Raw genomic sequence first — 18,567 nt, forward strand, 5'->3', positions numbered from 1 at the left:
CACAACATAAAAATACAATATAAAAAAACACAAAATATATAGTAAGAACAAGAACAAAAATAAACCAATAATCCTCCTTCCCACAACACATTTAAAAGTGTATTGGATGTTTATCAGCCCAAGGCATGGCAGAAGAGGAACGTTTTTGACTGGCACCTAAAGGTATATAATGCAGGCGCCGGCACATAAATGGTACCTGAAAATGAAGTTAGCTAAAGACTTGCAATGCTAAGATGAAAGTATTTTCACATTAAGATTTGGCTATTTGGGGTAAAATTGGTCAAAAGTGAACTTTGATATTTTCTATCACAAAGCAAGCGCAAGTAGGCTATTAGTACTACGTATATAGATTAAATCAATGGTTTCACAGGCTTATCAGAGATTCTTTAATCAGAAGATCAGCAATGACAGGTCAGTTTGCTTAAATAAACAGCTTGCCCACTACTGCCAATCTTCCCCTCTAATGTGTAGACATGGAACCCTCTGCTAAGAAGTATTCTCTGTTCGCAGAGAACTATGATGAAGCCCAACAGCAACAGCCCTAACCAATGATCTTGCAGAACAGATTGTTAACACCAAACATGCCCCAGAATCTTTTGCAAACTAACAGTGGCTCCCTAGTAGACATGTTGACATTGAAACGGTAGAAAACTTGAAAACCCTTGAGTAAGGCGACTTCTGGCATCCCTGCAGCTCCATTTCTACCCTTGATAAATTTTACCAGCCTTAAGATCACTTTGCAAGCCATTACAGAAAGAGGTGCATGTTCTTCAGTGATATATATGTATGGAGAAAAATCACACACATAATGTTCCCAAACATTATGGAGAAGAAGCAGATATGTTCAAAAGTTAACACATACCAGCTTCTGTTATGTGAAGCAGCTGTCAGTATATTTAAGTAAGGTGTAAAGTTTGGCTATGACCTAGCAAAAAGCTTCTTAAGTGTCAGTAATGTCTTCTACACAATAAATACCTTTGTGAAACAGGTCATCACAGGTTAGAGCTTCTGAATCAGGGGTAACAGGAAGCCTGAATTACAGTTTTAGGCTGCAGCTCAGCAAAAGAGCAGGGACCAAAGATGTTAAAACAGCATCATCCAATGCCCTCCCCCCAGGCTCTGCTGGCAGAGTGGAAGTGAATGCCATCTACTTCCAAGCTTTTTAAAAATGTGACTTTTTTCATTTCCCTCCCACTGTTTTCAAAGAGAGGGAGAGGTTCAGACACACTCAGAAACATGTCTAGCTTTCTCCTGGGTTTGGGGGTTTAGCAGGAGACCAGGAGGACTTAGGATCTTTTGGGTATCAGCAACTTCCCAGAATCCCCCCTATTTGGTCCTTTCCATGTCAGAGCTCTCATCAGTTGGGCCAGGGCATCAGAGAGGAGGCTCAGACATCTGATCTCCCCACCTGACATCAGGTAGAGCTAATCCATCCTTCAACCCCTGAGACACCGTCCCAGGACCATAGGAATGCATAGAAAGATACTACCGCATACTATGAAAACATAATCAGATAACACGGAGAAATATATATGGATAACATCAAGGATAACATATAAAGTTGAACACTGCTACTGTATAAAAATGGAGTCATATTTAAAAGTGTAGCTTTACCTTTAAAGCATGCATTTTCACACACTATTGCATTTATTAAATAAAATAGCAAGCATTTTAAACTAGAAATACCAATTCTTGTAGGAAGATTTAGGGCAATTTATGTGGAGCATATGAAAATCTAGAGCCCACTTGTAATTAGTTATGAAGATGTATCTATTTATCACCAAATCCGAATCACATTCCCACAGCATTTACAAAACTGAAATTCCAACATGATAAAGTGATTTTAACAAATCCAAGTTAAACTGAACTTCAAGCCAGCCACAAAAGTGTTTCTTCAATTACACCCCATCACTAGAAGCACAGATCTCAAGTTCACAACACACTATCTCCTACTTTTTTTGACAGTGCACCCATCCCAGAATAGCAGAGCCACTCAAAATAATTTCTGAAACAAAATTCTTTAGTTATCAATAGCACTATAGATAGTTCATCTCAACTATGGATTTGATCACCTCTCCTATCGCTTCCATCAAAGGAGATCTTAAAACTATTTACTATGTGAGACCATTTGGCTAAATTGCTAGACGTGAACTTCCTTAATGGCAAAATCAAGAAGCACTCTCAGAAGTATCAAATAGTGGAGTGGAGAATTCAAAAACAAACAAAAACAATACTTCATTACAACAAATAACACTCACATAGACACCTGAGGCCATGAACACCTTGAGAGCCCAGGCTGCTCTGATATGGGCAAGCTTCAAGTTAGTTACTTGCTGATCCCAAGCCCAGACTTCTTGCAGATCAACTTGAGAGACTCACAACTATGCAGTAACCTTAAATTGTGCCAGGGCGAAATCCCCAATAAAACACAGCAAACCACACTTTTCCCTTTTTTGTCTTTTTCTACACCATCAAACCCATGTGGCAGCCTTCCAGTTTAAACTGCACTTGGGCAATGGGAACCACCATACTACAAGCAAGGCACCGGTGTGAACCAGCCTTTAGTCACCACACCAGCAGAGACTACTCCTTGGCACAACTTGGGGGCGGGGAGGTGGGTTGAGAAAGCAGATAAAATCAACTGTAGCTTTTCCATGTGAGGTATTTAAATCCTTTTAAGAGAGAGAGAGAGTGTGTGTGTGTGTGTGTAAGGGGAGTTAGACATTTCTGAAAGATCTAAGGACCCCCTACACTTCTGGAGGGGTGGGTGGGGAGGCAAATCGCCATGGGGAAGAAGACTTATTATTATTAAAACAAGCTTATGATTTGTGGGGAGGAGGGCTATAATTATCGGGGAGCCACGGAGTGGGGTAGAAGGAGAAAGTCTCCAACTCTGAATCAGGAAGACCACCACCACCACCCTTTCCCTTGAGGGCATTTGCTGCAGTCACAGAAAGTTAAGGACGCGCATACCCTTCAAACCCACCTCCCCAATTCCCTCTCTTTTTTCATAAACCAACACCTCCCCTTGACACAGACACCCCCCCAAAAAAACACCCCAAAATCCCAGCACTGTGTTGAGAGGAGGGGGCAAGAGGTTTTGGCCCCCCACACCTTTCGCACATCCACCTGCCCCCCCTCCCCACCTGCCCCCCTCCCCAATAACAACCCCCTTCCTGTCGAGGGAAGTAGGGGGCGGCCCCGGCACCCGAGGCATGTTTCTGGGGTGAGGGCGCGGGGGGTGGTCTCCCCTCGCGAGCGCCCCCCGCCCGCCCCCCAAAACACCTTTGGCCCACAGGCGGGAGGGAGCCAGCCCTTGGCGGGGGCCTCCACCGTAACTCCGGGCATTGAAAGGAGGCGAGAAAGGAGAAGGGAGAGAAGACACTGACCTGGCCGGGGGGAGAAGGAGGAAGAGGAGGAGGAGGAAGCGGCGGCGGCAGCGGCAGCGGCAGCAGCAGCGAGGACGGCGCCGGCCACGCGGGTGGGGTGGTGGGGGAGGGAGCCCGCTCCCCTCAGACACTCGGCGGTGGGTGTTTTTCCCCCCCAATATATATATATATATGCAGATATGGAGATAGATGTGTGTATATGTGTATCTATCTATCTATATATATATATAAAACAGAACCCGGAGAAGGTTAGAATGGGGGTGGGGGGGAATTATTCCGGTCGGGAGTTAGTACAACAAAGAGGCGGAAATAGCCGAGCGGAGCCGAGCGCGCCCGAGCGGGGGCGCCGCGAGACCCGGAGCATGCGCGCTCGGGCCGGCCCGAGCGCGCCGCCTCACCACCAGCAGCAGCGGCGGCAGCAGCAGCAGCGCGGCTGGTGCCGGTCGGCGACCAAGTCCCTCAGACCTGGGCAGGCAACATTCGGCAGGGGAGCGGGGCGGAGAGAGATGAGGGGAAGGGGGCGGGGCCTGGCAGGGGCGGTAACGCCCACGTGAGGGGGAGTCGGAGGGCGCGAGGACCTTTAACGCACACGCCCCCCCACGCACATACAATCGCGCGCGCGTGCACACACCTTCCGTTCCCATGGCGACGGGCTACTGCTTCTGGCCCAGGTCGTGGGCTCGTGCCCTCCTTGCTTCGTCGGGGGGGGGGGGGTGTCTCGCAGTTGCTACAGGTAGCCGAAGTGGGGCTCCCTATATTGACGGCACCCGCATCTCCGCCACTCACTTTTCCACGCTTGCAAGAATGCCATACAGTACAGTATAGCAATACAGCTGCTATTGCCCTGTTGCCTTGCGGGTTCGTTTGTTTTTTTCCCGCTAGCGCGTTAGCAAAATGTTTTGAAACTCTAAATAAAATAAAAACTCAGTCACGCTTACGAGGATGAGTGGCCAAGTCGCCCACACCAGGGTAACGAGGCCTCGGATATAAATAATAAGACTTTTAGGGCAGAGCTTTCCGATTTTTTCGTCTCGGCGACACTTTTTAGACATGCACCATTTCGCGACAGAGTAATTCAGTTTTACTATCAAATCGGAGGTTAAACTAATCCCTTATAAAAGCGTTCGCGCGACACACACACACTGCAGCCGACACACTAATGTGCCACACACACAATTTGGAAAGCTCCAATTTAGGGGCTTACAGAGCAATTGCATCTCCACACCAAGATAAATTGCTATTTGAGTCCCACCCCAGTCCATACATTTTCTGGCTACTTCTCTGTGACTACACATAGAACCATAGAATTGTAGAGTTGGAAGGGACTCTGAGGGTCATCCAGTCCACCCCCCTGCAATGCAGGAATGTCAGCAAAAGCATCCCTGACAGATGGCCATCCCACCTCTGCTTAAAAACATCCAAGGAACAAAAGTCTGCAGCCTCCCGAAGGAGACTATTCCACCGTAAACAGCTCTTACTGTTATAAAGTTCTTCCTGATGTTGAGTCAGAATCTCCTTCCTTTTAACTTCAAGCCACTGGTTTGGGTCCAACCCTACAGAGCAGGAGAAAAGAAGCTTGCTCCATCTTCCATGTGGCAGCCTTTGAGATATTTCATAGAATCATAGAGTTGGAAGAGACCACAAGGGCCATCCAGTCCAACCCCCTGCCAAGCAGGAAACACCATCAAACCATTCCTGACAGATGGCTGTCAAGCCTCTGCTTAAAGACCTCCAAAGGAGACTCCACCACACTCTTTGGCAGCAAATTCCACTGTCAAACAGCTCTTACTGTCAGAAAGTTCTTCCTAATGTTTAGGTGGAATCTTCTTTCTTGTAGTTTGAATCCTTTGCTCCGTGTCCGCTTCTCTGGAGCAGCAGAAAACAACCTTTCTCCCTCTATATGGCATCCTTTAATTATATTTGAACATGGCTATCATATCACCCCTTAACATTCTCTTCTCCAGGCTAAACATACCCAGCTCCCTAAGCCGTTCCTCATAAGGCATCGTTTCCAGGCCTTTGACCATTTTGGTTGGCCTTCTCTGGACACGTTCTAGCTTGTCAGTATCCTCCTTGAACTGTGGTGCCCAGAACTGGACACAGACTCCAGGGGAGGTCTGACCAGAGCAGAATACAGTGGTACTATTACTTCCCTTGATCTATACTCCTATTGATGCAGCCCAGAATTGCACTGGCCTTTTTAGCTGCCACATCACGCTGTTGACTCATGTCAAGTTTGTGGTCTACCAAGACTCCTAGATCCTTTTCACATGTACTGCTCTCAAGCCAGGTGTCACCCATCCTGTATTCGTGCCTTTCTTTTTTCTTTTCTTTTTCTTTTTGCCCAAGTGTAGTACTTTACATTTCTCCCTTGTTAAAATTCATCTTGTTTGCTTTGGCCCAGTTCTCTAATCTGTTAAGGTCATTTTGAAGTGTGATCCTGTCCTCTGGGGTATTAGCCACCCCTCCCAATTTGGTGTCATCTGCAAACTTGCTCAGGATGCCCTCAAGCCCATCATCCAAGTCGTTTATAAAGATGTTGAATAAGACTGGGCCCAAGACAGAACCCTGTGGCACCCCTCTAGTCACTTCTCTCCAGGATGAAGAGGAGCGGTTCAGTCAGTCAGCCAGTTACAAATCCATTGAATGGTAGCATTGTCTAGCCCGCATTTTACTAGCTTCTTTACAAGAATATCATGGGACACCTTGTCAAAGGCCTTGCTGAAATCAAGATATGCTACATCCACTGTGTTCCCTTCATCTCCCAGGCTTGTGACTCATCAAAAAATGAGATCAGATTAGTCTGACATGACCTATTTTTCAGAAACCCATGCTGACTTTTAGTGATCACAGCGTTCTTTTCTAGGTGCTCACAGACCTTTTGCTTAATGATCTGCTCTATTTGAAGATGTCTATCATATCTCCTCCCAGTCTTCTCTTCTCCAAGCTTAACATACCCAGGTCCTTCAACCATTCCTCCAAGCACTGCTGTAGTAATGTTTGGGAAAGAGCCATGTTAAATGGAACTGATTCCAAGTGCCCTCCATGTGTGGCGAGTTGTGTGCCCTCTCCCCTGCCACTGCTGCATCTGTATTCACTATCTGCCGTGGCAGTGGGTTAATCCTCTGCCAAGCACTCAATAACAGCTGCTGCTGCTGCATTAGTCTGTCTTGGGTAGGGTTGCCAAACATCCAAAATTTAAAGGATGAAATTAGCATAAGGTGGGAATTTTGAAAAGTCGTCAAAATGTCCAGGTTTATGAAGGAGGAAGTGTGTGTTTGATTATCACTCTCTGCCTTTTTTGCCTTTCCTCCCCGAAAAGGCTCTACAACTGCTGCGATGCCCTGCAGTGAAAGTATAAATTGTTCCACCAAGCTAAGGCTCCCCTTGGAGCCCCTGTGTGATTGGAGACTATGACGGGATTTGGCGGGGGGAGGGCAGGGGAAAAAAACGTCCCTGGTTGGGTTGTTAGGGAACTGCGCTGCTCAGTCTGTAGTGATCATGAGACTCTTAATCTCAGGGTTGTGGGTTCAAGCCCCACATTGGGTTAAAGAGTCCTGCATTGCAGGGGGTTGGGCTAGATGACCCTCGTGGCCCCTTCCAACTCTACAGTTCTGTGTTTCTATGACAGCTCCCTTTCCTTTGCCTCTGATGTGATTGCATCTGCTGCACACACAGGCTAGGCGTACAAGAGGTGAGGGGATGTGTTTTCCCGCCTCGCCCTGGCAGGGATCCAGCTTCCCTCTCCGGCTTTTGAAACCTTTGGCTTACAGAGTGAGTCACTTGAGGTTGCTGCTGTCAATGGGTGTTTTGCAGCTCCCGTTTCTTGCCTGTCCTGGCCCTTCCCTCGGGCTGGTTGGCAAAGGGGACTTCCCCTCCCTTGGTCCCCTCTTGAACCCTCCTCCCAGCAGGTGTGCTCTGTGTGCTCCGACCTGGGGAGCTATATGGGTGCTGTGTTATGTAGGCTCCCCTTCCTTACCTTTGGGTGCATGGGGTCATAAAAAGTGGTTGTGGGTAGCATAAAGGGGTTCAAACCCTAACCTTTAGGATTCCTGGGTCTTGACAACACTGGGCCATTGCTGGCTCTGGTGTTAGTGAATTTGGGGCACTCTGGTCTCATTTTTTACATTTATTTCCCACGTTTTTATTTTTTACATGTTGTGATGTGTCCTCGGTCTTATGAGTTCATTCGCCCCCCTCTATTTGCGAACAGCATCCCTGACAGAGTTCCAGAAAGGTAGACTTTGGTAGCTTCCAGGGGTTCTGGGATGTTTGTGCCTGAGTTTCCCTGTGTTGCCATTTCTCCCTTCGCCTCCAGGGCTGGGCAGGTATAGGCTACATAAGCTGCGTCTCCCTTCCTCTGGGGAAAATAAAATTAAGTAATTATTATATAGGATTGCTTGGAAAGGGCACACGCTTACCCTGGCCGTGCTTTCCTGGGAGTAAGTGCTCAAATAGGCTTCCTTCTGGGCAGACAAACAGAGGTATACCCTGCCTTTTCAACAACTGCTCAAGAAGGCAGCTTGGAAAACCATAAAAAAAACGTACATAACTTTTAAAAATCGTAAAAGCAATGGCAGTAATGCAGCAGCATCAAATTTTAATTGTAACATTGATTCACGATGTCGAATCAAGACCTATGTACTATGTATTTGCCTCTTTCTTTTTTTAAGTGGTTAATATGCCCTCCGCCGATAGTAATGCTACTGCATTAGTGAGCTATTTTCCAGTTGTATGTTTAATAATTGAAATGGTGTTGCTATAAGAATTTTAAGGTCTTAGATATATAATAAATGTTCATAAATGTACAAGGCAAACATGTACATAAATATATAAACCAATGACTGAAAACAGTACAGGAAGACAGTCCTGAAACCATTTTTACTTCCAAACTGACCACATGTTTCTCTACAACAGTGCGACACACAAATCATTTCACTAGTCACAATAGGTTCTAGTTGTGTCCGACTCTTCGTGACCCCATGGACCGGAGCATGCCAGGCACTCCTGTCTTCCACTGCCTCCCGCAGTTTGGTCAGACTCATGTTCATAGTTTCGAGAACACTGTCCAACCATCTCATCCTCTGTCGGCCCCTTCTCCTTGTGCCCTCCATCTTTCCCAACATCAGGGTCTTTTCCGGGGAGTCTTCTCTTCTCATGAGGTGGCCATAGTATTGGAGCCTCAGCTTCACGATCTGTCCTTCCAGTGAGCACTCAGAGCTGATTTCCTTCAGAATGGATAGGTTTGATCTTCTTGCAGTCCATGAGACTCTCAAGAGTCTCCTCCAGCACCATAATTCAAAAGCATCAATTCTTCGGTGATCAGCCTTCTTTATGGTCCAGCTCTCACTTCCATACATCACTACTGGGAAAACCATAGCTTTAACTATACGGACCTTTGTTGGCAAGGTGATGTCTCTGCTTTTTAAGATGCTGTCTAGGTTTGTCATTGCTTTTCTCCCAAGAAGCAGGCAATGGTATGAGGTGCTAAAAGAAAGCCAAAAAAAAAAAGCACCCGGAAGGAAATTTCAACTCCTAGGCAACAGCAGTTTAATATAAGGAAGGGATGCTAAATAATAAAATGCAAATCAATGTTGAGGCCATTTCTTCCTTTGCCCTGTGCTTCAAGTCTGAGGCAAGACACATTTTATTCTTACAAAAGAATTGTCATCATATATAATTTGCTTTGTGGGTGTGTGGTGTGTCTCCCCCCCCCCCCCGCAATCAAGTGGTAATAAATGTTATGAAGAGTGCAGAATATGGTCTGAAGCTCAACATAAAAAAAAACTAAGATCATGGCCACTGGTCCCATCACCTCCTGGCAAATAGAAGGGGAAGAAATGGAGGCAGCGAGAGATTTTACTTTCTTGGGTTCCATGATCACTGCAGATGGTGACAGCAGTCACGAAATTAAAAGACGCCTGCTTCTTGGGAGAAAAGCAATGACAAACCTAGACAGCATCTTGAAAAGCAGAGACATCACCTTGCCGACAAAGGTCCATATAGAGTCACAATATACTCCTTGATATTCTGTTTGATAATCCCATTTAGCCCTGTTATATCTGCAATAGACTTCAGCACATTGTGGTGGAGAGGGGGTGTAATTTGAATTTTATCTTCACAACAAGCCAGAGAGGTAGAGTCGGATGGAAGGCAGCAACGTGTCTTGTGGGGGGATTTGAATTCAGGTCTCCCTAGTCCAAGTCTAGCTTGCTGTTTCATTATGCCACACACGGTATCCTAGATAATGTTATATCTCCGCCACCCTTGAGATTTTACTCTACTAAAGCAGCAGATGCCTCGACTATCTAAATATGCTAGGTTAAAATATTGCAAAGAGTTTACAGAGCTATCACTACAATTAAGAAAACTTGAAATGGTTTGGACTGGTTCAGATGCCTCGGTGCAGTCCCTCTACAATTCTGTCTGCATTGTTAAAGGGTCTTTCATTCTTATTTCCAACCCATTACACAATTCCAAAGATGTAGGCATTCTGCTCAGGAGGGCAATACTGAGAGCTGCCGAGTTAATCTCTAACCATTCATTTCCTACCTCTCAAGCCTAAACATTCTCATGGAGTTTGTTATGTTCCCAGGTATTTTATTATTGTTATTATTAAGATAAGAAATCACAGAGAAAGCCGCCATTCACAGCACTTTCAGTGCTACTTCTGCATTATACTATTTGCTCATTGCATTTCTTGCAAAAGCAATTGATCCTGTTATTTCCCTGCTTTTCTCCTTCACACGGCCAAACACTAAGGGCAGAATGACACCACAAACGTATCTGAAGAAGTGTGCATGCACACGAAAGCTCATACCAATGACAAACTTAGTTGGTCTCTAAGGTGCTACTGGAAGGGATTTTTTTATTTTGTTTCGACTATGCCAGACCAGCACAGCTACCTACCTGTAACCAGGAAAACTAATATACATTTTCCTCCAAGGGTCGTATACAGCCGAGATGCTGAGTTTGTTTGTCTTTTTTCTATTAGTAACTCTCACTTCACAGAATTATAGTTCCCAGGCTTTTCCGGAAAGCAGGGGAGACAATTAAAGCAGTTTAGGCCTGTCCAATAGAGAGTGTAGTAGATATTCTGTGTAGTAGATAAGCCATTTGACACTATCCCTCATGAATAGTCCTCTCCAGGATAAAAGGGTTCTTTACCCACGAGGGCAAAGCTACCTGCTTCCAATCCCATCACCATCTGGCTTTGATTCTTGCACAGAAGCACACCTGGGAATTGTAACTCACACTGGATCTTCCAACACACATTTAAGACGTGAGAAGGAACCCTCTGGGGCTGCTTCCCTGTTAGGATTGTTTTCTGGCAGAAAGTTGGGGGGGGGGTTGCCAAATAATATTTATTAGTTTTCCAAATTTTTAATGAATCAATACCAAATAACATCAAATTTAATACAATTTTTTCCAAAAAGTTGAGTCCCCACTCTTCGTCCCAGATGTGTCCCTACTTCCACCCATTGCTGCTTGGCATTACATATTTTTCTCTAATTCACATTTCATTCCTTATATTTGATTTGCAATTATTATTTTTCTAGTTTTCATTTGTCCTTGCCCCTTATCCATCAGCCGTCAATTTATCGATTCCTGCTCGTATATTCACATAACAATATCACATCCCCCTAGAAAACAGAAGAGGTTATACATCCCCCTGCCTATCCACTTTAAGTTATTGCTAATTATTTCTATATTAATTTTCCTTTCTTTTCATCTTGCGTGTGCTGCCATTTGTGTCGATCTTGTCCACCGCCCTTCACTTCTCAAGTAGCTGTTCATCTTCACTTTTACCAGTCCACATTCCACACAGCCAGTGTCCATTTCCTGCCCAGCTCCAAATTGTTTTGCAATTCCTGTTCTCTCCGCAGCGTTTGTGCTCTATTATCTGTCGTAAGATTATTTCTCAAGGACAGCCATCTGGTATTAGCTCTAAACAAGCAGAGGTCTCTTCTTGCAACCCAACAAACGCTCATTGCAGAAACCAGCCCACAAAGTCCATTGGGGAGGAAGACCATTATTCCTCAAATACTTTTAAGTACTAACAAGGTCCCCTCCTTCTGGCAGAAAGTTTTATTCATACTCCCAAGGATGTTTTGTCAGCTTCGGAACCAGGTCCTAACTTGTTGGCACTGTGCCCAGGACCGGATTTAGGCCCTAAGCTACTGAAGGTAATGGGGCCCTTTATATGTCCAGCTGTCCGTTGTCAACAACAATTACCGGTAGTCACTGTTTTTTGCGTTGAATATATGCTATATGGTAATTTATGGAACTAACAGGTACCTAAAGCCATTTGCACATAACAAATAGGAGCCTACACAACACAAAACACTGTTGCTGTATGCAGGTTTTATGTTATTTCTTTTTTATCTTATATTTTGGAAATGTACATCCAGGTTGTTGTTTTTCCTTAATTTTTTTTGGGTGGCCCCCAAGAGAGTGGGGCCATGAGCTATAGCTTTTTTAGCTTATATGTAAATCCGGCACTAACTGTGCCGTTCAGATGGAGTCACAGCTGGTTGGAAAACCATAAGAAGAGCCTACTGGATCAGGCCGAGGGCACATCTAATCTAGCATCCTGTTCTCACAGTGGCCAACCAGATGTCTATAGGAAGCCCACAAACAAGATGTGAGCCTTGCCGTAGCTTTTGTCTCTATCCACAAAGTAGAGAAGCAGGAAGAGCTCAGCAGAGCAACAGCGGGCAAGAGGGCAGGTCTGATTCTCTGCCACAGCCAAGCTCAGAAACCCTCTGGTTTTATCCAGGGACGTCACAACTTCCAGCCTCCCTTGTCTTTGTGTCTCGTGGCCCCGTACAGTAAGCCCTGGCAAATGTGGTTGCTCAACCAAATGCACTACTAGATTGCTTTTTGCGGTTATACTTTTGTGGTTGCGATTGTCAGCGATGATTAATATCTCACACCTAGTTTCAGGGTAGGCTGGGCGTTTGTATCATTCGCTCAAATAGGTACACTCCCTTCTTTCTCCCCTTGGATACCTAACCCACAGACTCGTGGCAGGCTGGAACAGAGGCTCATTATGCCTCTGCGGTGGGTTTTTTGTTTTGTTTTGTTTTTTAAATCTGTTCTGTTTACAAAATGCACAGGTAGAGAAGAAACAATAGGCAGTGAGGACGAGCAGGGCTGGTCCCATGTGAAGAATTCATAGAAATCCTAAGGGGCAAAGAAACATACTAGATCGCATGTCAGCCGCAAGAAAAGGCCTGCATGGCAACACACACACACACACACACACCCCAAAAAAATGTCTCCACTGCAGTTGCCTTCCAGGTAGCTCTCATGTAAAATACAAAAGATGCAGAGAATAAAATTGAACAGAACAAAACCAGCAACAGAGGATAAGACTGACAGCTCTGAGAAGCACAAGACAGATAGATAGGAAGGAAGGAAGGGTTGAAAAGCCTGAGAAAATATGTAATGTCAAAAATGTCATAAGGCGTCCTAGGTAAGCCTCTGTGGGGAGTGCATTCCATTACTAGGGGAGCCATCACCAAACAGACCCTTTCTCTTGTAGCTACATGCCAACTCAAATTATATACTGTGTGCTAATTCATTCATGGGACCCAGGTGGCGCTGTGGTTAAACCACTGAGCCTAGGGCTTGCTGATCAGAAGGTCGGCGGTTCGAATCCCTGTGACGGGGTGAGCTCCCGTTGCTTGGTCCTAGCTCCTGCCAACCTAGCAGTTCGAAAGCATGTCAAAATGCAAGCAGATAAATAGGAACCGCTACAGCGGGAAGGTAAACAGTGTTTCCATGTGCTGCTCTGGTTTGCCAGAAGCGGCTTTGTCATGCTGGCCACATGACCTGGAAGCTATACGCCGGCTCCCTCGGCCAATAATGCGAGATGAGCGCGCAACCCCAGAGTCGGTCACGACTGGACCTAATGGTCAGGGGTCCCTTTACCCTTTACCTTTAATTCATTCATAGCTTTAAGACCTGCCCTCTCGTCAACAAAGGTTCTCAGGGCAGTTTGCAAATACCGTATAGTTTCTAAGACAGTCTATGCCCTCAGGCTGGCAGTCTAAAAATACATCACACAGGAGGAAAAAGAAAAGGGAAAAATAGAGTTAGAATGGCACACAAACATGCCCCTTATGATATGGATGAGTGGTCTGTTGCTGTTTTTAGGCGTGTGTACTGTTCCGCCACCCCCACCCCTAATTGCTTTGCCTCTGACCAACATAATGCACATGTAAAGTAAATCCATCATTGATTCGTTCAAGTTGATAATTATCTTTTCGGAGAGCTGTTTTCCCTTAACCCAGTCATGTCAAGTGTTTTGCTTCTCCCGGGCAGATTCTTCAGAGCGAACGTGCAGGAAGGAGAATAGAAGGGGGACATCTCTGCATCTGCAATGTGCTTATGGGCAAAGGCACAGAGCACCAAGGCCGGCCCACCCATGAGGCAAAGTGAAAGAACTGCCTCAGGCGGCAGGACCTACAGGGGCAGCAGACCAGGGTCTCAGGCAGCAGGATCTACAGGGGCAGCAGATCAGGAGGTAGATCTTTATTATCTCCTTGTTCCTGATGTAGATCTTCACCCATCCCTTCTTCCTTAACGGGGAGGAGGGGACGCCATTTTGTGATTTGTCTCAGGTGCCAAAATACCTTGGGCCGGCCCAGCAGAGCACACTGGGGAAGTGGGTAGGTTTGTGGAGATGTTTCTCCAATGAGTGCTGGAACATCCAAGGAGACACTGAACAAATTGAAAAGGTCAAGAGACTCCCTAATTTATTAGAGTAAACTCTGTAAGAAGGCTGTTTGCGATTGAAACAGGAATGTTGTCACGGTACATCATGTGGAATTTCAAAGACTGCTGCATTTTATATAGTTGTGAGCTCTTGGGAGCATCAATTTGCTCCTGGCCACTTGAATTCCATTGGGCAGATGGGCTTTGGTGTTTCTGAAACATCTTTATGTCACCTGTCAGACTATGGGGTGTATGGTGTATATTTGTGTGGTGAAGTGCTGCTGCTATCGCAGCGAGATCAAACACAGGAGAAGCTTCCTGTCCTTATCGCACTGCAGCACAAAGGTGTGCGGGTTTTTCCACCTTCTCGCCTCACCTCCCCCTCACTCTGGATGCTTCAAGCACTAAAATATAGTAATTTCTAATGCGACTATTGTGGTAAAGTGGATTTTTTTCAGTGTGGCGTTGCCAATACAGTGCCTTGCCAAGGTCCGCCAGTGGACTCTTCCGATTATATGGCTGCTTCGTCACTAGAAGTGCCTGACTCCTTTTGACTGCTGGTGTTTTATAAAGCAGGCATCTATCTACCAAGCTATGTGGTAAGGCTTGCCTAAAATCCAGAAGTCACAGTAATAGATTTTGTAAGGAGCCTGGGAACTCTTCAATTAAGGGTCCATTACAGGCGCCTTCATTAGTCAACATCTGAACTGAAGTTTTTCCTTCTTTCAGTTCATTTCTATTGATGGCTTTCTGATTGATGCAGACATAGCTTTACTTTGCTGGTAAAGAGTTACCGCTTTGGTTTAATGACGAGAGAGAGAGAGAGAGAGAGAGAGAGAGAGAGAGTCAATTGTCTTTTCTGAAAGTTGCAGCACAGTCCCCAAGCCTGACTATTTGAACGTCTCATCAATTAAGTAGACAGTTTCCAAAAGCAGGAATAGCACCGTACCCCTGCTACTGGCAATAAGAACACTCCTTGAGTGCTGGGTAATAGGCAACTCTATATTCGGGTAGGGGGCCGGAGGGTCATCTAGTCCAACCCCCTACAATGCAGGAATCTCAACCAAACATCCATGACAGGTGCCCATCCAGCCTTTGCTCACAAACCTCCAAGGAAGGAGAGTCCACAACCTTCTGAGGGAGACCATTCCACTGCTGAACAGCTCTTACTGCCAGAAACGTCTTGCTGATGTTTAGTTGGAATTTCCTTTCTTGTAATTTGAATCAATTGGATCGAGTCCTACCCTCCAGGGCAGGAGAAAACAAGCTTGCTTCCACCCCTCATAGCTGCTCAGATTTCCACCACCTCTCTCTTAGTCTCTTCCCTTTTTCTCCCCGTCTTGGTGTCTGCTGGCCTCATAGGAGCCAACTCCTAGGGGCCAAGGGGACTTTACCCACCCCCCAAAATGTTTGAGGGAGTCAGACCCACCCCCTCCAATTTATGGGCATTGTCATGCAAATAGTGTGTGATCATGTGATCAATTATGCAGGGCGGGGCTTACCTGCCCCCCCCCCCAGTTTATTCAAGCTGGCACCCCTGGCTGGTGTCCAATGAGAATGCTGCTGGAGTCTCTCCTCCAATCAGCTCACAGAGCAAGGGCTCAGCAGACAATGCGGTTGGCTAGATTGGAAACACTGGGACTGCTCTACATAAATTTCAGCACAGAGGGGCACAGAGAGCATGGCAGGTCCCTTGTAAGACTTTGTAGGCTCCCTGACCCCTGTGGGCACCTTGTTGGAGAAGCCAGCTCTAAGTAATCCCCCCCCCCTTGGAGAATAGCTGTTGCTCATTATCCCTCCAGCTCCCTGGCATGCATTGTTAGGTGAGTCACCTGGGAGAAATCTGATCAGGGAATTAACTTCCTACTGGGCGGAACTGCCGTAAGGTATCAGCACCTTCGCTTGTGATTTATTGCACATCAGCCCCACACAGGATAGAGTTGAATATTTATTTCTGAGCACAATAAGCCTCGCAGGCCCAAAGCCAGCCGTCACCTCCAGTGCCGTTCTTCGATTTACCTGCCTTTCTTATTCCCTTCTGGAGCATGTCTTTATCATATAATTGAAAGATAATGTCGAAATTAAATTCAAAAAGTTAAATGGTTTAGCACAAGGCACTTCAGAACGAGGGGCGAGTTTCGGTGCTTTGAAATGAAGCATCAGCGAGGAGCTGTCGCTCTCAGGCCAAGCATAGCTCTTAACCTTATCTTTACATTACATAGAATTAAGTGGCACATGTTTGAATGTTGTTTTAAAATTTCAGTTGCCTAAAAAATAACCTTTTTCAGTTGGGGACTGCATTCCCTAGGAGATCATCTGTCAAGCCACATGTCAGCTGTGGGCAGAGTGAGAGTCAAAAATGTTTTAGATCAGTGGTTCCCAACCTTTTTTTGGCCATGCCGCATCTAAGCATCTCTAAAATCCTGGTGCTCCCCCAGAGGCGTAGCAAGCCCAGGTGGTACCCGGTGCGGAATTTTTTTGTCACCCCCACACGCCGTTTTGCCGGGGCACTGGCAAATCTGTGCCCTATTGGGAGCCATGGCTCCTGTCCGTCCCCCTCCCTCCCCAGCTCGCTGTAAAGTGGCAAAGCAGGAGCCACTTACAGTTAGCCAGGGAGGGAGGGAGGCTGGGAGGGGTGGGAATCCTCTGCTCGCGGCTGCAGCCGCAAACAGAGAATCCTCTACATGCGGCTGCAGCGGCGCCATGGCTGCTCGCGGCGTCATGGCGGGGCGCTGCCTTGTCACCCCCGGAGACGTGCCACCGGGAGCACACGGCCCCCACCGCCCCCTGTTGTGCTCCCCCCTCCCCGTGGCATATAATTCTTATTATATTCAAAAAGTGAACTCCTATTCATGTGGAGGAAGCCTAAAAGGCAATTCACTGTTAATAACACATTCTCGAATTGCCCCTGATATGGAAAATTGCCCCTGAAATGTGCAGCCTTTTAGGAAGGACAGACGTGGGTCGGAAGCTCCAAAATTTGCACTAAGTTCAGCTCTGCCGGGAAATGACAGAGACCACACGATGCTGTCAGGAAAAACAAACTGATCCTTTTATTACAGAAAAGAAAGAACTACAGCTGTAGGGTCCCTGCCTCAAAGAATGTAGGAAGGAACCCCAGGAAATGGTGCATCTCCCTTTCATACCCTTCTGTCCCCACATGGAAATCCCTAGACTGGGAGGGACAGGAAAGACAAAAAAAATGGGTGCTGATGGGATTAACGGGGTGTTGATACGACTATTTCTTCATATGGTGAAATGTCAATCGCTCTCCTCCCGTTGTTGATGGGTTTCCCTTTGTTTGATCAGTCTAGATGGGAGTTGAGGTGGGGACGTTCCTGGCAATTGCCAAGGGGTTGGAGTCCATCCGGCAGGTGTTTTCCCTACAGAGAATTCTATGCAAAAGGTATTAGTCCTGATATATAAAGGTTCTGAGACATAAAACAGCAATTCTAATACAGAGAGATCCTAGCATACATCATGAATAAGACAGCAATTCTAATACAGAGAGAATCTAGCATAATTTAAGGCAAAAGGTTCTGTAGTGATACTCTAAAGGAGTCTGGGGCGGAGGGGAAGGTGGAGAAGGGAAATGTGTGGGCTTATGCTAACGTTGAGACATGTGTGCATATGCAGATCCTTAAGCGTTCCTAGCGGGAGGAGTGAGGAGACAGGGAAGATGGCATTGAACAGGATTCTGGGTAGTTGCAGCGGTCAAATTCTGTCATCCCTCTCTGTTCATTAATAATGCTGTCCTGCTCCCCCCCCCAATATAATTTTATATAACACCCCCCTTAAAAATCAAATTGCTCCCCCTGTGGGAGGGGGTGACCCACGTTGGGAACCACGGTTCTAAATTAAGTAATTTACAGCAGGAGTGGGGAGCTGTTTGGGATCTTTATCTCCCCCCCCCTCCACCTCACAGGCCGACTTTGACAGGTAGAAAAGGTTGCCTACCTGTCAGTCATCTGGTGTTATGATGCCATCAAGTGACTGATAGATGGATAGCTCTACCCATCAAAGTTGGCCTGCTGGCTGGGGCAGGAGGGGTCTGCATCGCAGAGGAAACACCCTGGTGAAACAGTATTCAGGGAGATTGAACTCTCGGTTCATCAGCTGATGTGATCTTTGAGACTTCTCTCGGTCCTGCCACCCTCACAGGCAAGCCTGGTGGGGATGCAGAGAGGGGCCTTCTCCATGGCTGCTCCCAGTCTGGAACTCCCTCCCTGGAGAAGCTAGACTGGCTCCCACCTTGTTATCCTTCTTGCCAGCAGCTGAAGACTTTCTTGTTGCAACAGGCTTTGGGGAACTGACTGCTTTTAATGAAGGGGCTGGTGCGGTGCTGCTTTAATTGTAATCATTTTTGTGTTTTAAACAGGTTTTATACGTGTGCATCGTTTTAATTATATTAATTTTTAATTGTTTTTAACTATTGCTTTTTCTATGTTTTACCAGG

At 46.2% G+C, this 18,567-nt stretch overlaps 1 protein-coding gene across 4 annotated transcripts in view; it reads right to left on the reverse strand.

Annotated features, from left to right (window-relative positions):
- The window catches only part of PCGF3 (polycomb group ring finger 3), a 57,755-nt gene extending 53,896 nt beyond the window's left edge, over positions 1–3,859 (reverse strand). Inside the window, exon 1 of one of the 4 annotated variants that reach the window (XM_060269230.1) lies at positions 3,788–3,859. The gene's annotated coding sequence lies outside the window, so the exon portion shown is untranslated. Of the gene's footprint in view, positions 1–3,389; positions 3,751–3,787 lie in introns of those variants that run through there. The other 3 variants (XM_060269228.1, XM_060269229.1, XM_060269220.1) reach the window with 3 other exon arrangements.
- Between the last annotated feature and the right edge of the window lie 14,708 nt (positions 3,860–18,567).

Source organism: Zootoca vivipara, chromosome 16, assembly GCF_963506605.1.
Source record: "Zootoca vivipara chromosome 16, rZooViv1.1, whole genome shotgun sequence".
Lineage (NCBI taxonomy): Eukaryota > Metazoa > Chordata > Lepidosauria > Squamata > Lacertidae > Zootoca > Zootoca vivipara.